The 21,586-nt window shown below is 43.9% G+C and overlaps 1 protein-coding gene across 4 annotated transcripts in view; it reads right to left on the bottom strand.

Moving 5' to 3' along the window:
- The window catches only part of FYN (FYN proto-oncogene, Src family tyrosine kinase), a 144,344-nt gene that overhangs the window by 73,375 nt on the left and 49,383 nt on the right, over window positions 1-21,586 (bottom strand). For all 4 annotated transcript variants that reach the window (XM_075414197.1, XM_075414196.1, XM_075414195.1 and 1 more), the window contains exon 2: window positions 8,896-8,966. The gene's annotated coding sequence lies outside the window, so the exon portion shown is untranslated. The remainder of the gene's footprint in view (window positions 1-8,895; window positions 8,967-21,586) is intronic.

Below are 21,586 nucleotides of genomic sequence, written 5' to 3'. Positions count from 1 at the left end.
ATGTATCTGGAGATATCCTGCTCTATAGATAGAGCAGAATTTCACATAATGGATCTTCCATCAGCCTCTGTCTCACAAGAATAAAGCATGTAGTGGCCTAAATATTTCTCATCAAAGGATGTAAATTGAAAGAAATGGGAGGAAAATGGGATTGTGCTTGATAGTAAACGGCACACAAAGAGAGACTAATGCCCTAATATTGCAGAAGTAGCAGAGGGGGTAAAAATGGACAAAAACTCCTAAGCGTCATGCAAAACCAACAAACACCATGGCAAAATGAGGACTTTCCTAAACCGATGATACAGCCCAGTTACAGCTAACCAGATTCAGCACCCATCACAGCAATGGGTGCTGGTGCACTGATACAGCCACAAGCTTTAAGTATACCGTACTATAATTGGGTGTAAGTTCCCACTGAAAAAAAGATAGACTTTCAACTTTTGATAAGCAGCAAAAGAGGACAAGAAATGACGTGAAATCCTGCTTCCAAAGTGTGCGGTTGAGGTTTCTTTCCACACTCCTTTTTCTAACTAGCATCTTAACCGTCTGAATGGAAGGTTTGTTAACCAGAGATCAAAGTAGTTAACATTTCAGATCACATCTGAGATCCACTCGTATTTTTAACCGATAATTTTACAAAGAATCTAAAAAATCTCATGCTATATCTGTTTTTATCCTTCTGCCTGTAAAGCCACTTGCTTCAGTTATCATGATTTTTGCACAAAATAAAATACAAGGTAAGAAATGCAGTTTGATTAAAAAAAACCCCAAAACTTATGTCAGTAAATCAATATGGTCTGAAAGGTTGCTGCAGAATTAGATACCACCTTGTAAGACTAGAAAGGCAGGCTTCTCAGCACACAGCACAGCATTCAAAACCCTAGCAGACTAAGCCAGTAGATTTTATATTTCTCACTACTGCTGTTGCATGACATGATCAAGGAGGCACACAGTTTTCAAGGCCTTTCAACATTTTGCCGGAGGGAAAATTTCAAAGCAGACTTCTCCCTGTCTCGTAACACTAAATGGGCTGGGCAGGAATGACATTTACACAGTTGAATCGTCTATTACTTTCTCTTTCCTAAAAACAATAGGAACAATATGACTTGCTATGTTAGATATACTCCTACAGGTGGGCGAAGAACAGGTATAAAGGTCACCAGGACAAAACACTATTTATTAGAAGATTGTATAAACCTCTGTCAGCTCTGAGGTTTTCAGGGTGATACGTTCAGCGTGAACACAAACTCCTCAGGAATTTAAGCTCACTGGACATTTTCTAAAAATCACCATCAGTGATTTCCCTGGTAACGTGTCTTGGGAAGAGCTGACTCTCTCAGAGCAGTGGAGGCTGTGTGGGACCCCTCAGAGCCCATGAATGCTGCTCGCCATTGCTAGCAGGGCTGCTGCAGGGTGATGTGGAGTGCTCCCTGACAGAGCTTTCCGCCTCAGCTGATGCAGAGTGACACGTCAAGCAGGAATTTCCTCGACCACTGGCCGTTAAAAATCCACCCATCTTCATTTTCATTCTGAAATGGGTATTGTGACACAGCACTAATGCATGATCTTCATGCTATTTTCTTTAGTTTCTCTTCGTTTTTCTGGATTGCTTCCTAGGCTTTCTTTTGTCTTTGAGCTCAGCAAACTGATTAATATAAATAACTCCATGTCCAAAAATATTCAGCTTTGGTAATCTGCAATGAGATCTCTCCTCTTCTTCACGCTCTTTTATATGCAGTTCCATTATGTTCGTGCCAGATGAGCATTTAAGCGAGAGGGAGACGTAATGAGAGATGAAGAACTAGAGCAGTGTGCTTATGCTATGAGGTGGAAACAGACACTTGTGCCTAGATTTCAGGCATACCAAGCTCTTACTGAAGAGATAGCTTGTTTATATGCAAAGTACTTAGTGCCCAACATAAAGTTTCACAATAGGGACAGAGAAATCTCCTAAACAAACCCCATAATAATTAAATCTTCTTGATACTGTAGCATCCTATATAACACACACAGATGCATCCTGTCCTCCACTTAGTTTCAGCAGCCTCCACTGTGCTTGGCTGATAAAATAATCTCCCAAATGATCGTAGCTCTAAAATCTATTAAATCCACGAAGTATTGATGAGGCAGAATCAATGTTGAGAGAATTACATTAACCTCCCCCTGCATTTCATAAAACAAACTCTCTAGAAGTAAAGCAGCACCGTGGCTGTACTACAATATGCAGCACACTCAGATCCGGAAAATCCACATCTGTCCACACACCTTAAACTCTCCCTATAGATGTAATTATCACTACAACACGTATTCGTTTAGTAAGGGTCTTATCGACAGAAACAGCATTATCGGACACCCAGAAACCATGCTCTCTATTCCTTTCAGTCTCAGGTACGATTCATGCCTTACATGCTGTGCATCATGCGAACCAGGCACTGGGTGAGAGCCCTGCCTCTCTCTGCGGCCGTCCGCACTCCCCGCACTGCGGGACTCACGAGCTGCAGGCTGCGAGCATTACCTACAAAGACCCTGTTGCTGACTGATTATAAACTTGGCAGAAACAGTCTCAAGTTTGGCAATATTCTCCATGCTGGATGTTTGCTGGGAGATTTTTTTTTTCCTTGCTTTGTTGCTGTTTTGGATTTTTGGAACGACTTCAGCCAAAATTTTTCAAGCTAATTCTGAAACAAGGCATGGGAAACTGGAGTGATTAGTTCATGTTAAAAGCTTCTAGTCACCCCTTGAATAGCTCAAGAGGTTTTGTGATTTGGACCATAAACCTGCAAGGTGTCAAGGCAAAACCTTTGTATTTTGATCTCTGCAGAAAACTCCCAAACACGCATAAATTACTAACCCCTGAGAAAAATAAATCTCCATTTGCATGAGCTCACTAAGGAGGTGATGCTTCCTAGCAACTAAATTCCCTGGAGATCCCACCTACAATGCCCCAGGATCCCGCTACCAGCTGGGTGGAACCTGCCTGCTCCAAGCTGCACTTAGACTTTAATATTAAATGAACAGAGCTGGACGGGAAACCAGGTGCAAGGCTGTTCCCTGTCTAAATATGAACTCATAACGGTTTGGATGGTAGTGGCCCCTGCAGTGTACCACATACAGGTTTTTATTCAATCGTCTAGAGAGGAGGAAGTGGAACAGAAGGTATGAGAACATGCCAGTGGGATGGAACAGGAGTTTTGTATCAACTGCACAGTGACAAAAATACCCTGATGTACATACAGAAAAGAGCAAAGTTGATGTAACATGCCCTAAAGCAGCATCTGAGTTTTCAAATTTAATGTTCTTCTTTACATGGAGCACTTGGAGGGCTTGTTATCTAGATTTAAAAAACCCACCAATTTAGCACTTGCAAAATCCTATCATGGATCTTCAAGCTGCTGTAACATCATGATCCACTGCAAACATCTCTGTCATTGAGCCAGCTAAGAAAGCTGGGAGGTGCAGCTGCTTGTAGTGCTCTGCTCCATCTGCTGTTTTAACTGTCCTTCCCTATTTCTTCTCCAGTGGCTGCAGCAAGAGGGACATCCTGACAGACCAGCTCTCTTTTGCTGAGCAATTCCAGCAACTGGATCACCTCAACCTCAGGAAAAAAAAAAGAAAGAACAATAAAGCTAATCTAAATGGATTACCAGTGAGATGCAGGAAAACACTTGGAAAAACGACAGAGACTGAGACACAAAGATGTCTTCTGCAGGAGACTGGAATGTCTGTGTAGGGTTATCTGATCTAATAAGCCGAACACAAGTATAACAGTGCTTCACATCTCTTAAAAGAGCAGACAAAATCCAACCTGGTTGGGACTAGAGACATGCAGTTCTGGGCACAGTACAAAAATCACAGAAGCACAGAATAGTTTGAGTTGGAACGGACCCTTAAAGGCCATCTGGTCCAACCACCCTGCAATGAGCAGGGACATCTTCAGCTGGACCAGGCTGATGAGAGCCCTGTCCAACCTGACCTTTAATGTTTCCAGTGATGGGGCATCTTCCACCTCTCCAGGAAACCTGTTCCAGTGTTTCACCACCCTCATGGTGAAAAATTTCTTCCTTACATCCAGTCTAATCTACATTCTTTTAGTTTAAAACCATTACCCCTTGGGTTACAGGCTCTGCTAACAAGTCTGTCCCTGTCTTTCCTATAAGCCCCTTCAGGTACTGGAAGGCTGCAATAAGGTGTCCCCGGAGCCTTCTCTTTTCCAGACTAAACAGCCCCAACTCTTGTCAGCCTTTCCTCACAGGAGAGGTGCTCCAAAGAGAGGTGTTCACAAGCTGTGTTCCTTAGAAACTTTATGGACCATGTTTAACATTTACCACACCCAGTGGCACCAACATGCACACCTTTCACACAGACTAGACCAGAAGAAAAGAAACAGACTAAAACTGAAGGAATTATCTTGGTAAAACCCAAGATATTTTAAAATGCTGAAGCATTTCCACACACTTTCCTTCCTAAGGATGCATGATAATCTTCAGCCCATAGGAAGAGATAATGAAGATACACAACAGAAGCACATTATGAGGAGCATCAGTGCCCAAATTAATGACTCTGGAAAATTAAAAGCTACCGGAAATAGGACCAAAATGCACCAGGTCAGCCCTAATTACAGAGAACAGTTAATGATTCTGGCAAAGCCTCTTGTGGGCATGGCAGAATACAGGTAATAAAGCAAAAGTTACAGTGAGTTATTTTTGCAGTGAGAGTGCATATTCCAAGCTCTTTGCAGATAATGTGTGGTTGCTCTGTAATCCTTCATGTCAGAAAACTGACATAGGAGGAAGAATCACCAAGAGAAATTCAATAGCATTTTCAGTAGACACCAAGGATGTAAATAATTGTATCATACAAGTCAGACACCCAGAAATGCACGGGGTATCACAATCTTTCTTAAGGCAAACAAATCTAATATGCATAAAGATACTGCAAATCTAGTTTCATATAATTTCTAAAACTAAAAGCAGGCATTACCTGCTAAATTTTTATTTGTTTAAAATAAAGACAGAAGAAAAATGTGACTGTCCTTAATGTGAAAAAACCCAGAACACCAGATGAGTGTCTTAGCAACTGAAATCCAAATTTTCCACGGTATAGCTGAGAAACTAGAAATAACTGAAACCATTGTTTAAGATGTGCAGTTGCTTCTAATCTATAGAGAAGTGTGCAGATAGGAGCACAGCATCCCAGATTTCAGCTGAAAAGAGCCCCAAACTTGGGGAGGTACCCCTGTCTAAACTCAGAGTGAAAAGAGCAGTGGACTTCCAGGCCCCAAGTGATACATTCAGCTTCAAGGTCTGTGTTTGAAGCATTCACGCCTTTCCTGGGAAGAAGAAATCTATAGGAAAAGGATGAGCACACAGCGGCACACTGGGCGCAGGAAGATGCAGGTCAGGTTTACAACACAGCAGCCCCTCTATTCACTTCACAGCTTGATCCTCCTCTGATCTTGATGGCTGTAACCAGCTACAGGGTCTAGATGGACAGGGACAGAACATCACACTGTACAGCATAAGTCATGCTTAGAAATATAAAAAGCTCTTATGAAAGGCAAGAGTTTCAAGGGGACTCTGGACTGGCAAAGAGCAGTCTGACTAGGGAAAAAAATACAACACAGATCACCCCAAGGTTTTCCGTCCTACATCAGCCATGCTCTCTGGGACTCCTTGCAGTTGTGTGTTTGATGTGGAGGGATGGCTGTTCCATGACTGCCCGCCGAATGCTGTGCTCAGTGCAAGACAGGTCAAACCTGTAGTGCCACGCAAATATCTGCTCTGACATCCACAAGGCTGCTTTACAGACATCTCATCAAAAGAGGTCTCTTCTTTCACTGCTCAGAAATATATCACCAGCTTAGCTGAGGGAGTTTTAAATTCAGCCAAGATTTCCCTCCCAGCATTCAAGTATACTTCTCTAATCAGCTCCTAAAACCACTTTGAATTTTTGATCTGGAGGCTGCATGACCTTTTCTAGGACTTTGATACAAGATGAATAAATAACTGCTGAGCCTCTGAGCTCAGCTGCTACGTCAAGATAAATTCAAAACGTTCTCTTGATGTCCACTCCTTCTTGGATTCAGTGGGTTAGGGACAGACACTGGGCAAAACTGTTTCCTTGTCTTGTATTTTTTGTAATTATTTTTAAACTGTCCGGGAATTTTGAATGCCATAGGCAAACCTACAGTGGGATTAGAGATATTTCAGAGATCCTTACAGATGAGAAACTCCAGATTCTTGATTATTCTACCTGAAAATAAAATTTTGAAAACAGTTTGAAGCGGGAAGGGGGAAGGAACAGCTGTGAAAACAAGAAAAATTTGCAGTCTGTTTACATATTATAACAGCTCCAGGAAAACAATATTAAATTCTAGGGCAAAATCCCGGAGCATGGAGCGGTACAAACCCAGTTCCAGACCGGCTTGAGGAAATTCCAGGATGTTTACAATCCAGCAGTGAGAACTGCCTCTTTCCATTGGCTTCTATCTCTAAGCAAGTCAGGAACACAGGTATTTTTCAGGGGCATCAGTTTGTCAGCTAACTTTTTCCCAAGTTTTGAGACTCATCCAAGTCAAGCAGCCACACTCTTCAAGTCTGAACATGAGCTATAGGTTGAAAAACATCACCCAAGCAGAACCTCTGTGAACCAGATTGTGGGTATTTTTCCCACTCTAACAAATTTGGTGCATCTGTGCGACACCACATTTCCTTGGAGTCACAAGAAGCAGCTTCCCTGATTTTGGGGTCTTCTCCAAGACTCCTCTCTCACAGGCAGAGAAGATGTAAAGTCTGCAGTGATCGACAGCGAGCAACAACATGAATCAACAAGGAAGGACTTTTTCATTCTGAGGATGGTCAGACATGGGAACAGGTGCCCAGAGGGGCTGTAGAGTTTCCAGCCCTGGTACGCAGTTAAATTCTGAAAATTAAGGCCCTGAGCAACCTGACCTAGCAGGACCTGTTTCAAGTCGGAGTTTGGGCAAGATGACATCTGGCAGTGGCTTCTAATGAAAATTATTCTATGATTCTAAGAAACACGCTGCTTCTGTCTCTCCTTTTGCTGCTATTGAACTATGCTCTTTTATTAAGGCCAGCCGTGCAGCCTAGGTGGGTCTCAGCTGACGCATCTTCAAAGGGAAATTAAAACACAACAATCTGACTACCAGGTCTGCTGACAAACTTTTTTTCCTTGGTGTTACATGGCATCACTATTTCTGAATCACCACTCTACTCCTTGACCTGTGAGCTCCACAGGTTCGTCACACCCCACACAAAGATCAGCCCATCTGTAAGGTCACCGGACGACTTGTAGGATCAAAGTATCTTAACTACCACCAGAAAGAAAACTAGATACAGGTCTTATCCTCTTCTTCAGTAACAGAAGTCAACACAAAATCTTATAGACTAATGCGGTCATGCTGCTGATCTGTGGCTCATCTTTGACCCTAAGCTAAATTCTAGTTAAATAATTGTTATTCCTATTTCCCAGTATATGGATATAGGTGCAAGCTTACAACATGCCCAATTGTCAGAAAAGCCAAACTGTAGACAGAAAATTGCTTAAAAGAATGAGCTGCAGTAGGGTTTACTCAGGTACCATTCTACAGGACTTATTGTGCATTTGGCCAACTTCTTTGTGAAATTCTGATCTTGGCTATCTTATCTTTTTTTACCTTTAAAACTACACATTCTGCAGAGGTCTAAACGATCTACATTACAACATCTGCTAGCTAATCCAGATCTTTCTGTAGGACGTAACAACATCTGTTCCTTTTAAATGGCAGAAAAGAACAAGTATTCTCACAGAGCCAGTCTTTCATTTCCAGTTTTCTACCCCGCAGGCTATCTGACTCTGAAGTTTTCTGCCAGTGGAGAATAAGCCAGTTTTCATCTGCAATCTGCACATGCTGGCTGAAGAAAAAATACAAGTCCAATACCTTGCTTGGCCGAGGGAAAGAAAGGACACAATATTCTGCTGGCTTTTTTTTCCCCCAGGGTGATGGTGATCGATTTGCACTGGTCAGAACAGTATATATTGACAGTCTCCTACAGGGAGAAGCAAGATAAACCTACAAACTGCTCCAGATCTGCTGCTTTTTCGCAGGTTGGACGAGTTTTCTCAGGATTACTTCCCTCCAGTCGGGGCATGTCACTAATTACCTCCTGTTCTTCTCTGCCTCCTTCTCATCACAGCAGCGCAGCCCCATCACGCACGACACGCCATATTCCCAGGCTGCCTGTAGGACCACAAGTCTGCAGGAAGCCGGTGCCTCTGGAAGTGTTGCATACACGAAGCACCAGAGAAGCAGCAAAGCTTGTCACATGAGATGGAAAGGAGGAATAGGAAAACTGGTATAGCACACAGGAACATTAACTGCCTCCTTATCTCTCAGGCATAAGCAAATCATTCGGCTCCATGTGGTAAGTGTGCCAGTGAGATGTTCTGGGAATGGGCAGAAAGATTTCAGTGACTGGACACCCCCACCACTTTGGGAGGTATGTGTGCTCCCTCTGCATCATTTCTCCTCCTGATTTTTTTCTACCACTAGCACGTTTTTTTGTTCCCCTTGTTTTTGAATTAGGTCTTTGTGCTTCTTCTACTTCAGGTTCTAGCTCAGCCACTCTTCAGTGGAATATAACAGCTACAAACACAACAGACAGACACCACTGGAGCAAATGAAACTCCATTCCTTGCCCTGAGGCTTAGCATGCTGGTTTCTGTCAACGCTTCTCATACTGCGAGTCTCCATATCAGATGAAGAAAAACACATATAATCAACTATGTCTCTGTATTTCCCGTCAGCAAAAAAAAAAATTAAAACTGAAAAAAGCTAAAACAATATTTCTGAAATTCTCATGCAAAACCAAAAATGATCAAAACAGCATCACTTACCAGAATTTCCCCCCCAAACAGAGCAAGTTTACATTCACCACATCTCCTCAAAAACGGCTCGAAAACATGCCCTGTAAAATAAGAGAGAAAGGGAAAGATAAAATCAGTGACTGGAACACCACAAATTACGTCACACTTCTTTCTCACTCTGCTAGCATTTATCACCAAACTTCCACCATTTTTCCTGTTTTAAGGAAGGAGGTAATCGGATTTGAACCTTCACAACTTATTATTAAATTCCATCAGTATTATGGAAAATATTAAAATAATTGCAGGACTCCCTCAGACTGCTCAGACACATCACTGTCACTGACATGACAGCTCCTTAGACTTCAGGGAGACGAGGTCAACAACAGGAAACCCATAGCAGAATACAGCAAGTCGGCCAATTATTTTAGATTCAGCCCTAAAAAAATTGGTCAACCCAGTATCTCTCGGTGATTTTGCTGTAACAAACTGGTTTTGAAATATGATGCATGTAAGGCTCTTGACAGCCTCCTTGTCTGAAAACTACACAAAGGAAAAAAAAAAAAGTGGTTGTACCACACTAAGTTTTTAGACTATATTAATTACTCGGCATTCTGTAGAAGAACAAAGAGGGAGAAAAAGTAAGTCAACGCAACATCCCCCACACTAGGCCCAGTTTGAAGAAGATGCAGAGCAGAAGTGACAAATGCCATCATTTCGCCAACCCTGAGTAAATTTCAAATGACAGCTACTCCTTATTTTTCCTTGAGGCGAAATCTTTGAACTAACAACTCACAGAGCACAGACTAACAATGATGTTAAACCGTTTAGTTTGTAAATTCCTAGAAGATGGAGGAGCTATGATTCTGTTGGTGTTCAGGTTTGGGAGTGGCAACTGTACAGCAAACGGAGAAGGACACACATTTCAGTGCCCAGGTGTCCGCACCAGCAAAGCCAGACTGAGTTTTAACTGCTTTAAACTCGTGTTCCCCGCCAAGTACATGGCTGAATTTTCCACGAGAGAGGCATCTGTGGAAATTACTGCTGGATGAGTAACTTTACAGCTATACACAGATGAATTGAAGCCCTGCTCTATTGATTGTGGAAACCTGCCTGAGCTGCAGAAGCAGCAGATCTTTGCACCAGCACCTCTCCTGAAGGATGCTGGTAGGCATCCACAGGGAAGGAAGGGGGAATGGCTTCCTTGGTCCAATTACTTTTACCTGTCATCGTTACAGGAAAAGTAGCTAGGAAAATAAAATTTCTATCAAAGAATCACCAAATAAATCTTCCTTAAGACACGGCAACCGGATGACACTGCTTTAAATCCCGATTAGTAAGAAGACCTCTGATCTCATAAGGCTGAGACTTCATTTTGGGTGGAGAGTTCAGGGTGGAGTGCGAAGGAAAAAAAAATCACTACAAATCAGAAGGGGCCATTGTGAAAGATTTTAGGAACAGACATTTTTAATCACAAAACTACAATCCAAAGCGACTTCTCCCCTCCTTACTTGCTTTGTTTGTGTTTGAGAAAAAAACCTGGGCATATCAAGGAATAAAGAAAACAACCCAGCACCTCCTCCTGCCCCAATACCTTTTGTACAGCTTAGCAGAATTCATGAAAACACTGGAAAAAAAGATGGGACTTAACTGCTTCGCTCAGGCCTGGGGAAGATGGTTATTATTCCAGTGCCATTCATTTCCCTCCCTAGCTTCCAGGCATTTGGCCTGGAAAGAAAAAATCAAGTCTAGAAACTCTACTTCTGTCTCTGAACTAATTGGATAACATCTGCATGCAGACAAGTTAGGAGCTTAAGAGACAAGCCAAGTCCGAAACAATCCAATAGCACCTCGACTCCGGATTAGCTCATTATTTTCTTCTACACCAAGAGACTGATTTAATAATTTCCCCAGAGAAGTGACAAATACGGGAAACTCTGTATGCCACGCTGCCGGTCCCATGAATACTTGAAAGACAGGGGCTGGCACTGCTGCTAAAAGGGGCTGAGCCCCCCTCAGCACTGGTGCGGAGCTTCTGGATGTGGCCCCAGCAGTGCTCCCTCCCTCTCCCCAGCATAGACGCCTGTGCAGCAAATGGGGCTGGGGGACAAACTGGGATTAAAATGAACTGGATGGATTCTTTAGCCCAGTTCGTAAAGTAACTGAATTGAAGGGGGAAAAAAAAAAGCCTGCACTGGCATTAGGGAAAAAGGGAGGAAAGGATGCAGGATCTGGGGAATGTTCGCTTATTTGGCTGCAGTGCTAGTTTCAGCGAACAGTAAAACTCCGCTGTTGGGGTACTGGATGGCAGGCAGTTGTTTTAATACACGCTAAAGGAGTCTAGTCCGAGCCCTCCATCGAGACCATGTATGACATCAACTAGCAAGAGGGCTAGGTAAAGGGGTGTCTAGTTCAGTCTGAGTCAAAGACACAATTCAGCGTGTCTCTAGCCTTGCAAGATCTCTGGAACTACAGGGGTGGCAGGCAGAAAGCTTGACATTTTTCCAGGGGATGCTTTTTGCTTGATTTCAGAAGTTGATGCAAAATGTGCCCTGTCTCTCTGGCTACAAAGGAGATGAGGTATTTGGGGGTAGAGCGGGGCAGGGAGGGAGAAGGGAAGTGAACATTTTTTGCTGCATAACTGGGGGCGAAGGCGGGACATGGCTTGAAGAGAAAACCAAAGATTATTCACTCTTCCTTTGCATTCGGTCTGGGGTCTGTAGAGAACTTGGTTTTAGCCCTAGTGATTTCCATTCCACCTAAGCCTTTAGGAGGACTATTCCTTTTTCTTGAAGACTTTGGATAGTGTTACTTATGTCTAAATTTTGACCAGCACTTTTCAAAAAAGCTTTGCTGACTTTGGAGAGCACAGCATAGGAAATGCAAAATGAATTAATGTAGGCTTCGAGACACACCAATTTTGGCTTCTTCTGCAATTAGTATAATAAATAGAAGAGGTGACAAAAGGTTTGTCTGACCAGAATCACTAATGGAAGAGAGCTTGCCTTCCCGAGTTCCTGTGCTTGGGAAAAATGAAAACCTGACTATTCAGTGACAGCTGCACTTCTTTCGGATATGTCTACTTTCACAAAAAGTTCTTTTAACAGAAGGTATTTACCATAAAAGGTTTTGATTTGATTCCTTTATGAAGAGTTGGCTATAAGAGTACAAAGGTATACCCTAATATCCAACAGGCTGTTGGCACCAACCGAACGGCATACAGTAAAAGTTTATTTGTTACCCCAGCCAGAGGAAAAGGGGGAAGGAAGAGGAGAAGCTGCAGGCAAAGGAAAAGTGTTGAGAATGAACACCTTTCCTGAAAAAAATCACATTGAACTCCCTTTCTGCTTGCCATCTAAAATCAACTACAGAATGAGGCTGCTTTAGAGCATGATCAGTTGAATAGTATTAGATTTAAGCAACATCAGCTTCCCCTAAATAGCTGCAACTTGCTACCCATCCCAGGCCAAAACATTTACAACAGGGTCACCCCAAACTGAGACACCCACATCACTGCTGATAAGGAAGCGGTGTGCAAACGAAAGCTGTCCAAGCACCTCCTCCTAAATGGTTAAGACACAGCAAAATACTTAGCACACCAACAAACATGAAAAGTTGCTCTGAAGCTCAAAAAGACTTGATTTGAAACTTCAGCAAAAAACAAAATGCTCTTGGGAGATAATCAAGGTTATTATCTGCCAGGAGCAGCCTTTTCCTGTAAGAAGCACCAGCTTCAACAAACCGGAATTTTTCACCAAAAAACCATACTGCCCCAGTGTTGCACATATACGAGCAGCGCTTTTATGTAGCTGTGCGTAAAAATTACTTTCTTTTTGCAAAGAAAAATGTATTTTGTGAAACAGAACGTGTTGAGTTGCATAACCACACGTCATTCACGTGTTTGGTTTCATGACATTGCCTGCTTCATGAGAAAACTCCTGCTTAGTCTCATCAGCTTCGAGGTATGTTTTTGTCAGTTCATACTGGGATCTTAATTAAATTTATTACCACCAGCAAAAGAGAAATCACTGTCAGGAGGTACATGGTAACTGCTACTTTTTCAAGTCTGTACTCGCAAATCCATTAACATCCACGAACTTCAAAGGTCTTTGAATCAAGTTCACTGTGAACAGTCCTAGACAAGAACCACAAAACCCTCTTATTTTTCATTAAAGCAAAAATTGTTGGTGACATTTTACCCACCATTTGAAACAGATAAAAACATGATTTAAGGCATAAAAACAGTTACACGGAGGATTCCAGTCTGGTGCATCTTGCAGTTCATACGAGCTTCCCCCGGCTGGAAGAAATGGCTGGCTGAAGTCGTAAGTGGTCTTTAACACTTCTCAAATGCCAGTAGATGCAATTTGGCTTATGATACTCAAACACAGAAGAAAATCTACATAATGATAAGCCTCTATCAGTTTTCCATTAGTTACATGCTTCTGCTGCTGTTTTTTCAAACCTCACATAGAAGCAGGTATCCCTGGTTTTTTTAGCTGCTATTTTACTTGGCATAAATTGGGAAGAAGGTTTTCAGGCTGCAGGGAAGTTTACAAATGAACATATCTGGGTCAGGATGCATAACTTGTAGAAGAGCTGTATCCATGTTGTACAGAAAGTGTTGGTTAGTCTGCAGAGCAATAGCCTTCCTTTTTCATACATTCTAATGTCACTCGTCCTTATTCTACAACACATTATATTACATAGATTTTGGACCGTGAATTAGTCTGGAACATATTTTTTAGTAGTAGGTTACTATGGCCCTACAGTAACAGAGTCTTTAGTCACCCTTTTTAGACAGGTTGAGGACTCTGTTACCCAGGAGGCTGCTGACGCTGCTGTTTTAACACATGTACAGAGGCGTGCATGTTCAGTTTTGCCTAGGGTACAGCATTTTCCACCTATTCCCACCACCTTAAGATGTCTAATCCTACTAAAAACAAAAAAAAAAGAAAAAAGAAACTTCTAAAAGCAATGTTGAACACGAAAAGAAAAACAATCTCCTGCATGCTGACTTTCTATGGCCAGCTTATAAAGGAACTGCACATCTTAACTTACATAAAGCAATCTTTTACTGTGCAATGCCAGACTACATATAAAGACCCCTTATCCTGTGAACATCTGAAAGCTTCCCAACAATGAAACGTTTAAGTTTAAGGGAAGCTTATAGGCTTGCTCTTAGACAGAGACAGAAGCCTCCCTGTTATCCTGAAACTACCCCTTCCTAAGTGAGGGCCCTGGACAGCAGGCGCTTGGTATGAAAAAGCCCGCTCACCAGCAGTGAGGGGAGAGCTGAGCAGCGGACAGAGGGAGCTCCCGCAGGAGGCAACTCTTGCGAGGAGGACAGACACAACCCTGGACACCAGCAGAGGAAAAAAAAAACAGCTCCATTAGAAGACTCTACTAAGCCTAAACACTATCGTTCTGTTGTTCCCTTCCCATGCAACAGTGCCAAAACTTGGAAAGAGGACAGTGGCTACGTGACAGGCACCCTGCATTGTTTCATGTGAAAGTCACTGGAATTCTAGAACAGTCACTTGAAAGCTTCATGCAGTTGCAGGTTGTAAATAAGGATAACCAAGTCCCTCTCTTAAAGGAGTCCCAAAGGAGATAAGTAGTTTTAAAACAAAAATGTTTGTGTGCACCAAACTTGCGAGTGTCTAAAAACACGTCTTTCAAACTGCTGCCCTTCCGTTCGGAGCAGGAGGAGCTCAGATGCAAAGCCACCACTGCAGTGGCAACCAGTCCTAAGGAACAGGAAACCGGGGCGAAAAACATCAGGAAAATACAGAGGCTTTGCCGGAACTTTTTCGACTTTCATAAAAAGGAGCTATGAAGAGAAAAAACCCACAAACCGTGTTAAAGATCATAAGCTGAACCGCTTCTTTTCCATGCCGCTTTCATCTGCTCGCGCGTTGGATCTGCTGACTGCTGGTCAGTAGCCGCGCTGCCATCAGATGGTCCCCGTGCCCTGCCGAAGCCTGCTGCTTGCTCTCCTTCTCCTGGGGACCCTCTGCTCCCACAGGCAGCTTAAGCCCCGCGATATTGCCAGCTCAGTAGCGGTGACGTTAGTACCTTCTTCCTCCCTCGACTTTCCAGCAGGATAAACTAAACTAAACTAAACCTTCCTTAGGTTCACAACTGCTTTTCCAGGCGCAAGCTTGCACTTGTAACACAGCGGAGAGCTGAAGGCACAGAAGGAGCCGGGCTCTGAAGACATCGAGGCACCATCTAACCCAGAGTGTGCGGACGCGGGCAGGGAGGTAGCGGAGGCGGGCGCAATGGATCAGAAGATGCCAAAAGCGTTAAGAAACACTTGGTGGGAGAGCCAGTGGTCACGGTGAGCAAGGGGAGCACGACACTGCGAGGGTACCAGCGACAGAAAGGCAAATGCGACGACGCTCGCGGCTCGTTCCCGAATCCTGCCTTTTGGAATCGCCTTGGGAAGATGCCACAGTCTGTGGCATCCCTCATCGTCCGCACCGGCCGGGAGAGAAGCAAGCGTGTATCTCTTTGCCAACCGAAAGCCAGCGTGTCACTGCACACCTCGGCCGCCCCGCTGGCACCGCCTGGCCTGGGCTGAGCAATCAGTGGGGGAAGCTATTGGCAAGCTCAACACCGAGCGTGCGCTCAGACTCAGAACGTTACTCACATACGAGGAGCATGTGATCGTAGCAACACACTTTAGTTCTCAAAACAGTAGAAAAATGACTTCATTAATTGCAGGAAGAGCGCTCGCATTTCTCCTCGCAGAAAAATGGGAAGTACCGTGCCCCAAACAGTATTTTAAAAATAGATCAATGAGAGCCCACAGTCCTAAAAATAGATGGCCTTCTCCATCGCTCTGAGCTGGCTCTTAGGAACGCTGCTGGAGGGCATGGGCAGCCAGCGGGGCAGGGACCCACGGAAGGGCTGGGGCTTCGCTGCGTCCTCCTCCCGCACCCTCACCCCCCGAATACCCCAGTGGCATCGGTGAACCGCTTCTGCGGCCAGAAATACGCACCCACATCATTATGAAAGTTAAAAAAGATAGCAAGGAAAAAAAAGGAAGCATAATGTAAGTTTTTAGAAGCTCTTGTTTTAATAATTGATTTTGCAGTTTGTCTCTAAGAAGAAAATGTTTTTCTTTTGAAGATACAGGACCGACCCTGAAGTACCTTTAGCAGAAACTGGCTACACAGTATATTTATAAACCCTCTGCAGAAGTAGTAAAGGCCATTTAGAAGTGCAATTACATTGCACTGTAAATATAGGTTTCCATATACAAAAAATTGTTTTTATAAATAATTTTCCCCCATCCCCTTAAGGGAGAATCTTACACAATAAGCATTTTTGTGCTTTAATCAGTGTCCAGGGCTTTAACTAAGGACGTCACATCCATGATGTACAATGAAAATGAACACACAGAGTATATATAGAATGTACATGCTAATGTTGCAATACCATACGACCCATAATGTTAGCCATGCCCATTGTGCAAGAAATCATAAAAAATACACACCTGAGTAGAAAAGGTTTCAAGTCACGGCCAGTTTACTTCCAGGCTTTGAACCTTTAAAGAATGCAGCACATACCCTATAATCTTAGGACAAATTGGGTATGAAAAGGGAACAGTGTATTACTAAGAACTTCTTGTACTTAATTCATAGATTTAGCTAATTTTGAGTATGTCAAATAATATTTATGTCTCGTATATGTAATATTTAATGGATTAATCACTCCACATTTTGTACATTTGTTTTTCCTAACTACTGCAATTCCAAAATTGCCGGAGAGTGAAAGGAAAGCGTGGCACTGCCTGCCATCGCTCCCCACGAGCCAGGGGGGCTGGGTGAGCAAGGCAAAGCGCGTCTTTGCAGAAGCTACGCCACCTACACGTGGTCACATTTCCTGATGTGAAACACAAAAATGTTGAAAAGAGGCTGAAATTTTGCAAGAGTGAGCTATTTGTAAGCCTATTTCTGTATCAAAGAAGGGCCATGAAGCCAAAAGCAAACAGTCTAAGAAAAGAATATAGCAACGCGAATAAAACACAAACAATGAAAATGCTGCACTGTAAACGAATTATTAAGTACAAGGAGCTGAAAATAAACTGTTTCCTTTTTGCCATCTTCACTTTAATCTTCTGAGAGGCAGGAAGGGGGAAGATGGGAGGAGGCAGCAGTTTCAGACTTGTGGAGCTTATCAAATCCCAGATCGGATGATTAGAGCAAACCTAAGAAGAAAACATCCTCTCTCCCCACCTCCCTCCCTCCCTCCCTCCCCAGAAAGGAAGCACAGCCTTTAGGACCAATCTGCAATGTTTGTTTGTTGCTCTTTAAAGGATTGCTCTAGAGAGCAGTTTTCCTAAGCTGTTTTTATCTCTTTCTGGAAGTTTCAAAACAAACACAAGTACTGGAAATGGAAGAACAGAAAACTCAACATTCTGGTTTATTTTTTTGATAGTGAGACAAGTAATGCAAATAAATAAGGTCCTTGGTTGTCATACAACACAAAGCAGAAGGGAGCAAGAGTTTTTAATCTGAGTAGCATCATTGGAAAACCTAGGAAAAATCACCAATGGCCTGAGGGTAAGGAAAAGTGGTAAAAAAGAGGGCTGTCTCTCATGCTACCTCATTATTTGTTTACTTATTTTAATGATGAGATTTCATGTTGGTGGGTTTTACATCCAGGGAAGGGAAAAAAAAAAAAAGAACAACCCAAAAAAGTCACTGCATTTTGACACTTTACTTTCCAAAAAACCCCTAGCTCTCTGGTGGCTTCCACAAAAAGACTCTGCCATAAGGAAAAACAGGAAATTAAATTCTCAGGACAACACGCTAGAAGTACAAATGGAAAGATTTTGCAGTGACATAATGCTGCAGCCTCGAATGCAGGATCAAGTCTTTATTCTTCCACGCTGCCCTTAAATACATTAGGTCTCCCCTTAGAAAGCGAGTGTCCCAGTGTGAACCTGAATAAACACAAGGTTCATGTAATTCCAGGATTGCGCTACATTAATATAAACCTCTTTGCAATAAAAAAGCCACACAAATGCATTTATTTTGCTGAAATATTCTATGGATTTAAAATATCATTACTATTCAGTATAAGCCCCTCTCCTACTTTTTGTCTTTTGTTTTTCAAGATTAAGCAAATTCCTGAGCAGTGGAACTAATGAAACTGGATTTCCAGCTCGTTTGAGCTCGTGATGCTAAATTGACAATGCGAGTTCCTCCTGGGCTGCGTCCCAGCGCTCCAGGTTCCCCCACGCCCCTGGGTGCCCAGTGCCAGGCCACATTTGCTGGGCAAGCCTTGGTGCAGCCACCGGCCAGCCGCAGCACCCAGCCCCTGCCACCCAGTACCCAGCCTGGCTCCTCGCAGCAGCGAATGCACTGGAGGAAGGACCGGGAAGCCTGATGTTGCCCCTGAGGCCCCCTCCCTGGATGGAGACAGTCTGCGAAGTTATGAAGAGGAGGACTGGCGCGCAGACACACCGAGTTAACAGCCTAACCCTCACTTCCTCAGGAAACCAGGCTAAAAAATCTGGGTTTTCTCTTGCTACGCCCCCCCCACCCCCAACTATGCAGACACAGTATTAAAAAGGAAAAAAAAGAAGCAGCATAGACATGAGGCTTAAGGGCTATACTATATCCCCAAACAGCATCTGGATTACTGTCTCGGGCATGTTTCAGAAGTGTCACTGGCTTCCTGTTTAATATTTGTGTTTTATTGCTGCACAAAGTCAGCCTCCGCTCAAAGAGCAATACATTACTCTCACATCCTCCGAGCAGATCCTTAATGAGGATATTCTGGTTTCTTGATATCCACAGACCTTCTGTTGGTATCAGCAGAAGATCAGCATATGCTTGAACGCACAGCATGCAGAGAAGGAGACATCAGCTCTCCCTATCAAAACTGAGCCACGGGATTAAAAGGGACCTTGAATGACCATCTAGGCTGCTTCCCCGCTCAAGGCAGAATCAACTGCACTGATGTTTTTATTAGGCCACCTGATGCAGCTGGGGGAAAACAGATATGTTTTGGGGTCCAAGTCCCTTCCTTAGCCTGAAATCTCACCCCTGCGTCGCCCTGGTCCAGCCCTCTGCCACGCCAGCTGGTCTAACAAGAGACCCCCGCCTGCAAACTCTGCCTTTCATGCATCGCCATGGTTACAATTCTGCTATTACCATGCATGTTGAGCCTATTTTTAAAAGCCTGCAATAACAGGAGATGCTGTTTAAGGCCTTAATTTCAATAAGGTCTAAAATTCCTCCAACGAGGGCTTACTATTCACACAACAGAAGTGCTGCACTCCGAAAGCAAAAGATGGGTGGTGAACTGCCTAAGGAAGGGACTCTGCGTCACCCACTTTCCGGGTGGGGGGCGAAAGAAGAGTATTTTAAAGGAGAGTCCTAAAGGACACCTGAAGAAAGTAGTCCTGCCAACATCAACAAGGTGGGTTAGGTCAGCAGAAAACCCGTAACTGCTTGTTAGAAAGCAACTCAGGCTCACTAGAGAGACTGGCATCAGGGGCGGCTGGAGGAGCCCTCTTGGAACTGGCTGACAGACGGAAAGCAGAGAGGGAGCGAGAGGCTTCGGTGATGAAGACAAGCACCTTGTGCTGAATAAAGAGGGAGGCGGGTAAAGGAACCCATAGATCAGGTTACGCTGTTAAAAAATGAGAAAGCTGAAAAAACTCCTTTTGTGAAGACATTCCGGACAGACAGAATTATAATTCTAAGAGGCCAGACATCAAACGAGCACTTAGATGTGAATTTCAGCTGCATGGTCTGGACAGCACAGGGCATTACTTAAGAGACAGCATGCAGGAAGAATCTGCCGATCTCGGAGGACAGACAGAGGGAACTGGGAGACGGACAGATTTTGGCCTGGCTGAGGGACACTGGTGGCGTCCGTGGCAACAGAGGCAGAAGATAATGGGGAGGGCTGCAGGTGGAGGGAGGAAGGGATGTGTCAATGGATATCTGTTTAGCTATGCTGAATGAGACTTGGTGGCTTGGTATCCACAAAGAGGTGAAGAAAGACTAATTGAGGTTATAGCTTCGACAAGGAGAGACAGGACTAGTTTCATGTTCCAGTCCTGAGAATTGTATATATGTGTATCTACACATCTATGTTAATTTTCATAGATATATTTGTATATAAATAGATATTTACATAATAGTTCAGTAATAGTTCTGTCTGTGGGCAAAGGAATCTGAAATAAAGTTGTAGTCAGAAGAATAGGAGAAGAGAAAGAACACAGCCCTGCGCTCCCTGCCAAAAACAGAAGTGGAAAAAGGTCTTTCCCCTTATTTCTTTTACATAGCATGACAGGTAACAAAGCACATAGTAGCAAAACGCTTGACTTAACCCCCTGGAAAGTTTAAGCAGTCAAAAAAAACCCCATTTAAAAATTACTGTTGTATCCAGCTTCCGCATCCTGCGGCTTGGCAAATCCTTCCACGTTGGGAGGGCAGGCGTCCCACGCTGCCACACACCTCACGGGACGCACGAGCAGCCACCGGCCCTGTCAGCAGCCCCTTAGCTGATACAACACCCCTCGCCGCACCAGGGATGTGTATTTTGGTCCAGTGACGGATGCGTGTGCAGCCATGTGTCAAATCTGCCGGCACGCTGAGTGCTGGAAGCGAATGGCACTTTCAGAGCAGCGCATCTGGGTCACTGCCTGCTCTCGCTGTGCCTGAGAGGACCTTGGGGAAGAAGAGCAGGGCAGGGAGGAGTGGGCTGCTGGTTTCAGGAGCTGTGCTGGCAGGTCTTATCTAGGCCACCAGCCATAAACTGCATGCCTTCACCCGGGAACACAAAAAGGGGATTTTTGGCACTGCAAGGGTAAATCTTTTGTACCCCCAAGCGACGAGGTGGTTGTGGTTTATCTTCTCCCTCCTCACAGTTTTGCAGGTGTAATCAGGATTATTAAAGCACATTCAACCTCCTCCAGTAAAACAGACCCTAAATGGCTGAGAAACAACACACAGAAAGCACTCACAGGCTCCGCTTTTTCGTGCTGTGACTAGCTTGGACTCGCGCGTTTAGGAAATGTCACATTTGATTCTGACCTAGAATGGAGTTCCCTGCGCCCCGCTGAAACACAAGCCGCGCCATTCATGCGGTGCGCGGAGCGCAGCCTCCAGCTGCAGAATGTGGGTTACCAGAAGCAGGAGACATCTGAGAAGGAGCATTCAGAGCAGCACGTGTGCCACTTGCAGCCGCGAACGCATTCGATTATGAACTCTGCAAAATGCATGAATGGTACAGGCTGACGGTACAATCCCTGGAAGTACATATCCATAACAATCCTATGGAAAAAAGGAGGGATCTGTGCCTGAGAGCCACAAAGAAGCAAGACATTTTTTTCTTTTTCTTTTGAGTATGCAAATAAGCTAATTAATTTGCCCTCCAAAAACCATTTGCACAATCTCGGAGCTGCTGCAAGGGCCAATTGTGAAGATTTCAACAGTGAACATCATCAACAACAGCTAATCAATAGTCGTACTTTAAAACCAAACTGTACATGCCCAAAATGTCAAGTGAATTTTTGTCGCATACGCTCTTACATCTAAAGGCAAAGTGTCAACAGAATTTGGGACTATGACAGTCCTGCAAAGCCACTGGCACTGGACAGCCAAAGCAGAAACGCTACCTTGCCGCCAACACACCCTTCTCACCACGCACTGCAGTATCCACCTTGGATGACAACCAGTTTATATGGTCCCCT

This window comes from Opisthocomus hoazin, chromosome 2, assembly GCF_030867145.1.
Source record: "Opisthocomus hoazin isolate bOpiHoa1 chromosome 2, bOpiHoa1.hap1, whole genome shotgun sequence".
NCBI lineage: Eukaryota > Metazoa > Chordata > Aves > Opisthocomiformes > Opisthocomidae > Opisthocomus > Opisthocomus hoazin.
This window is presented reverse-complemented; position numbering and strand designations above follow the sequence as displayed.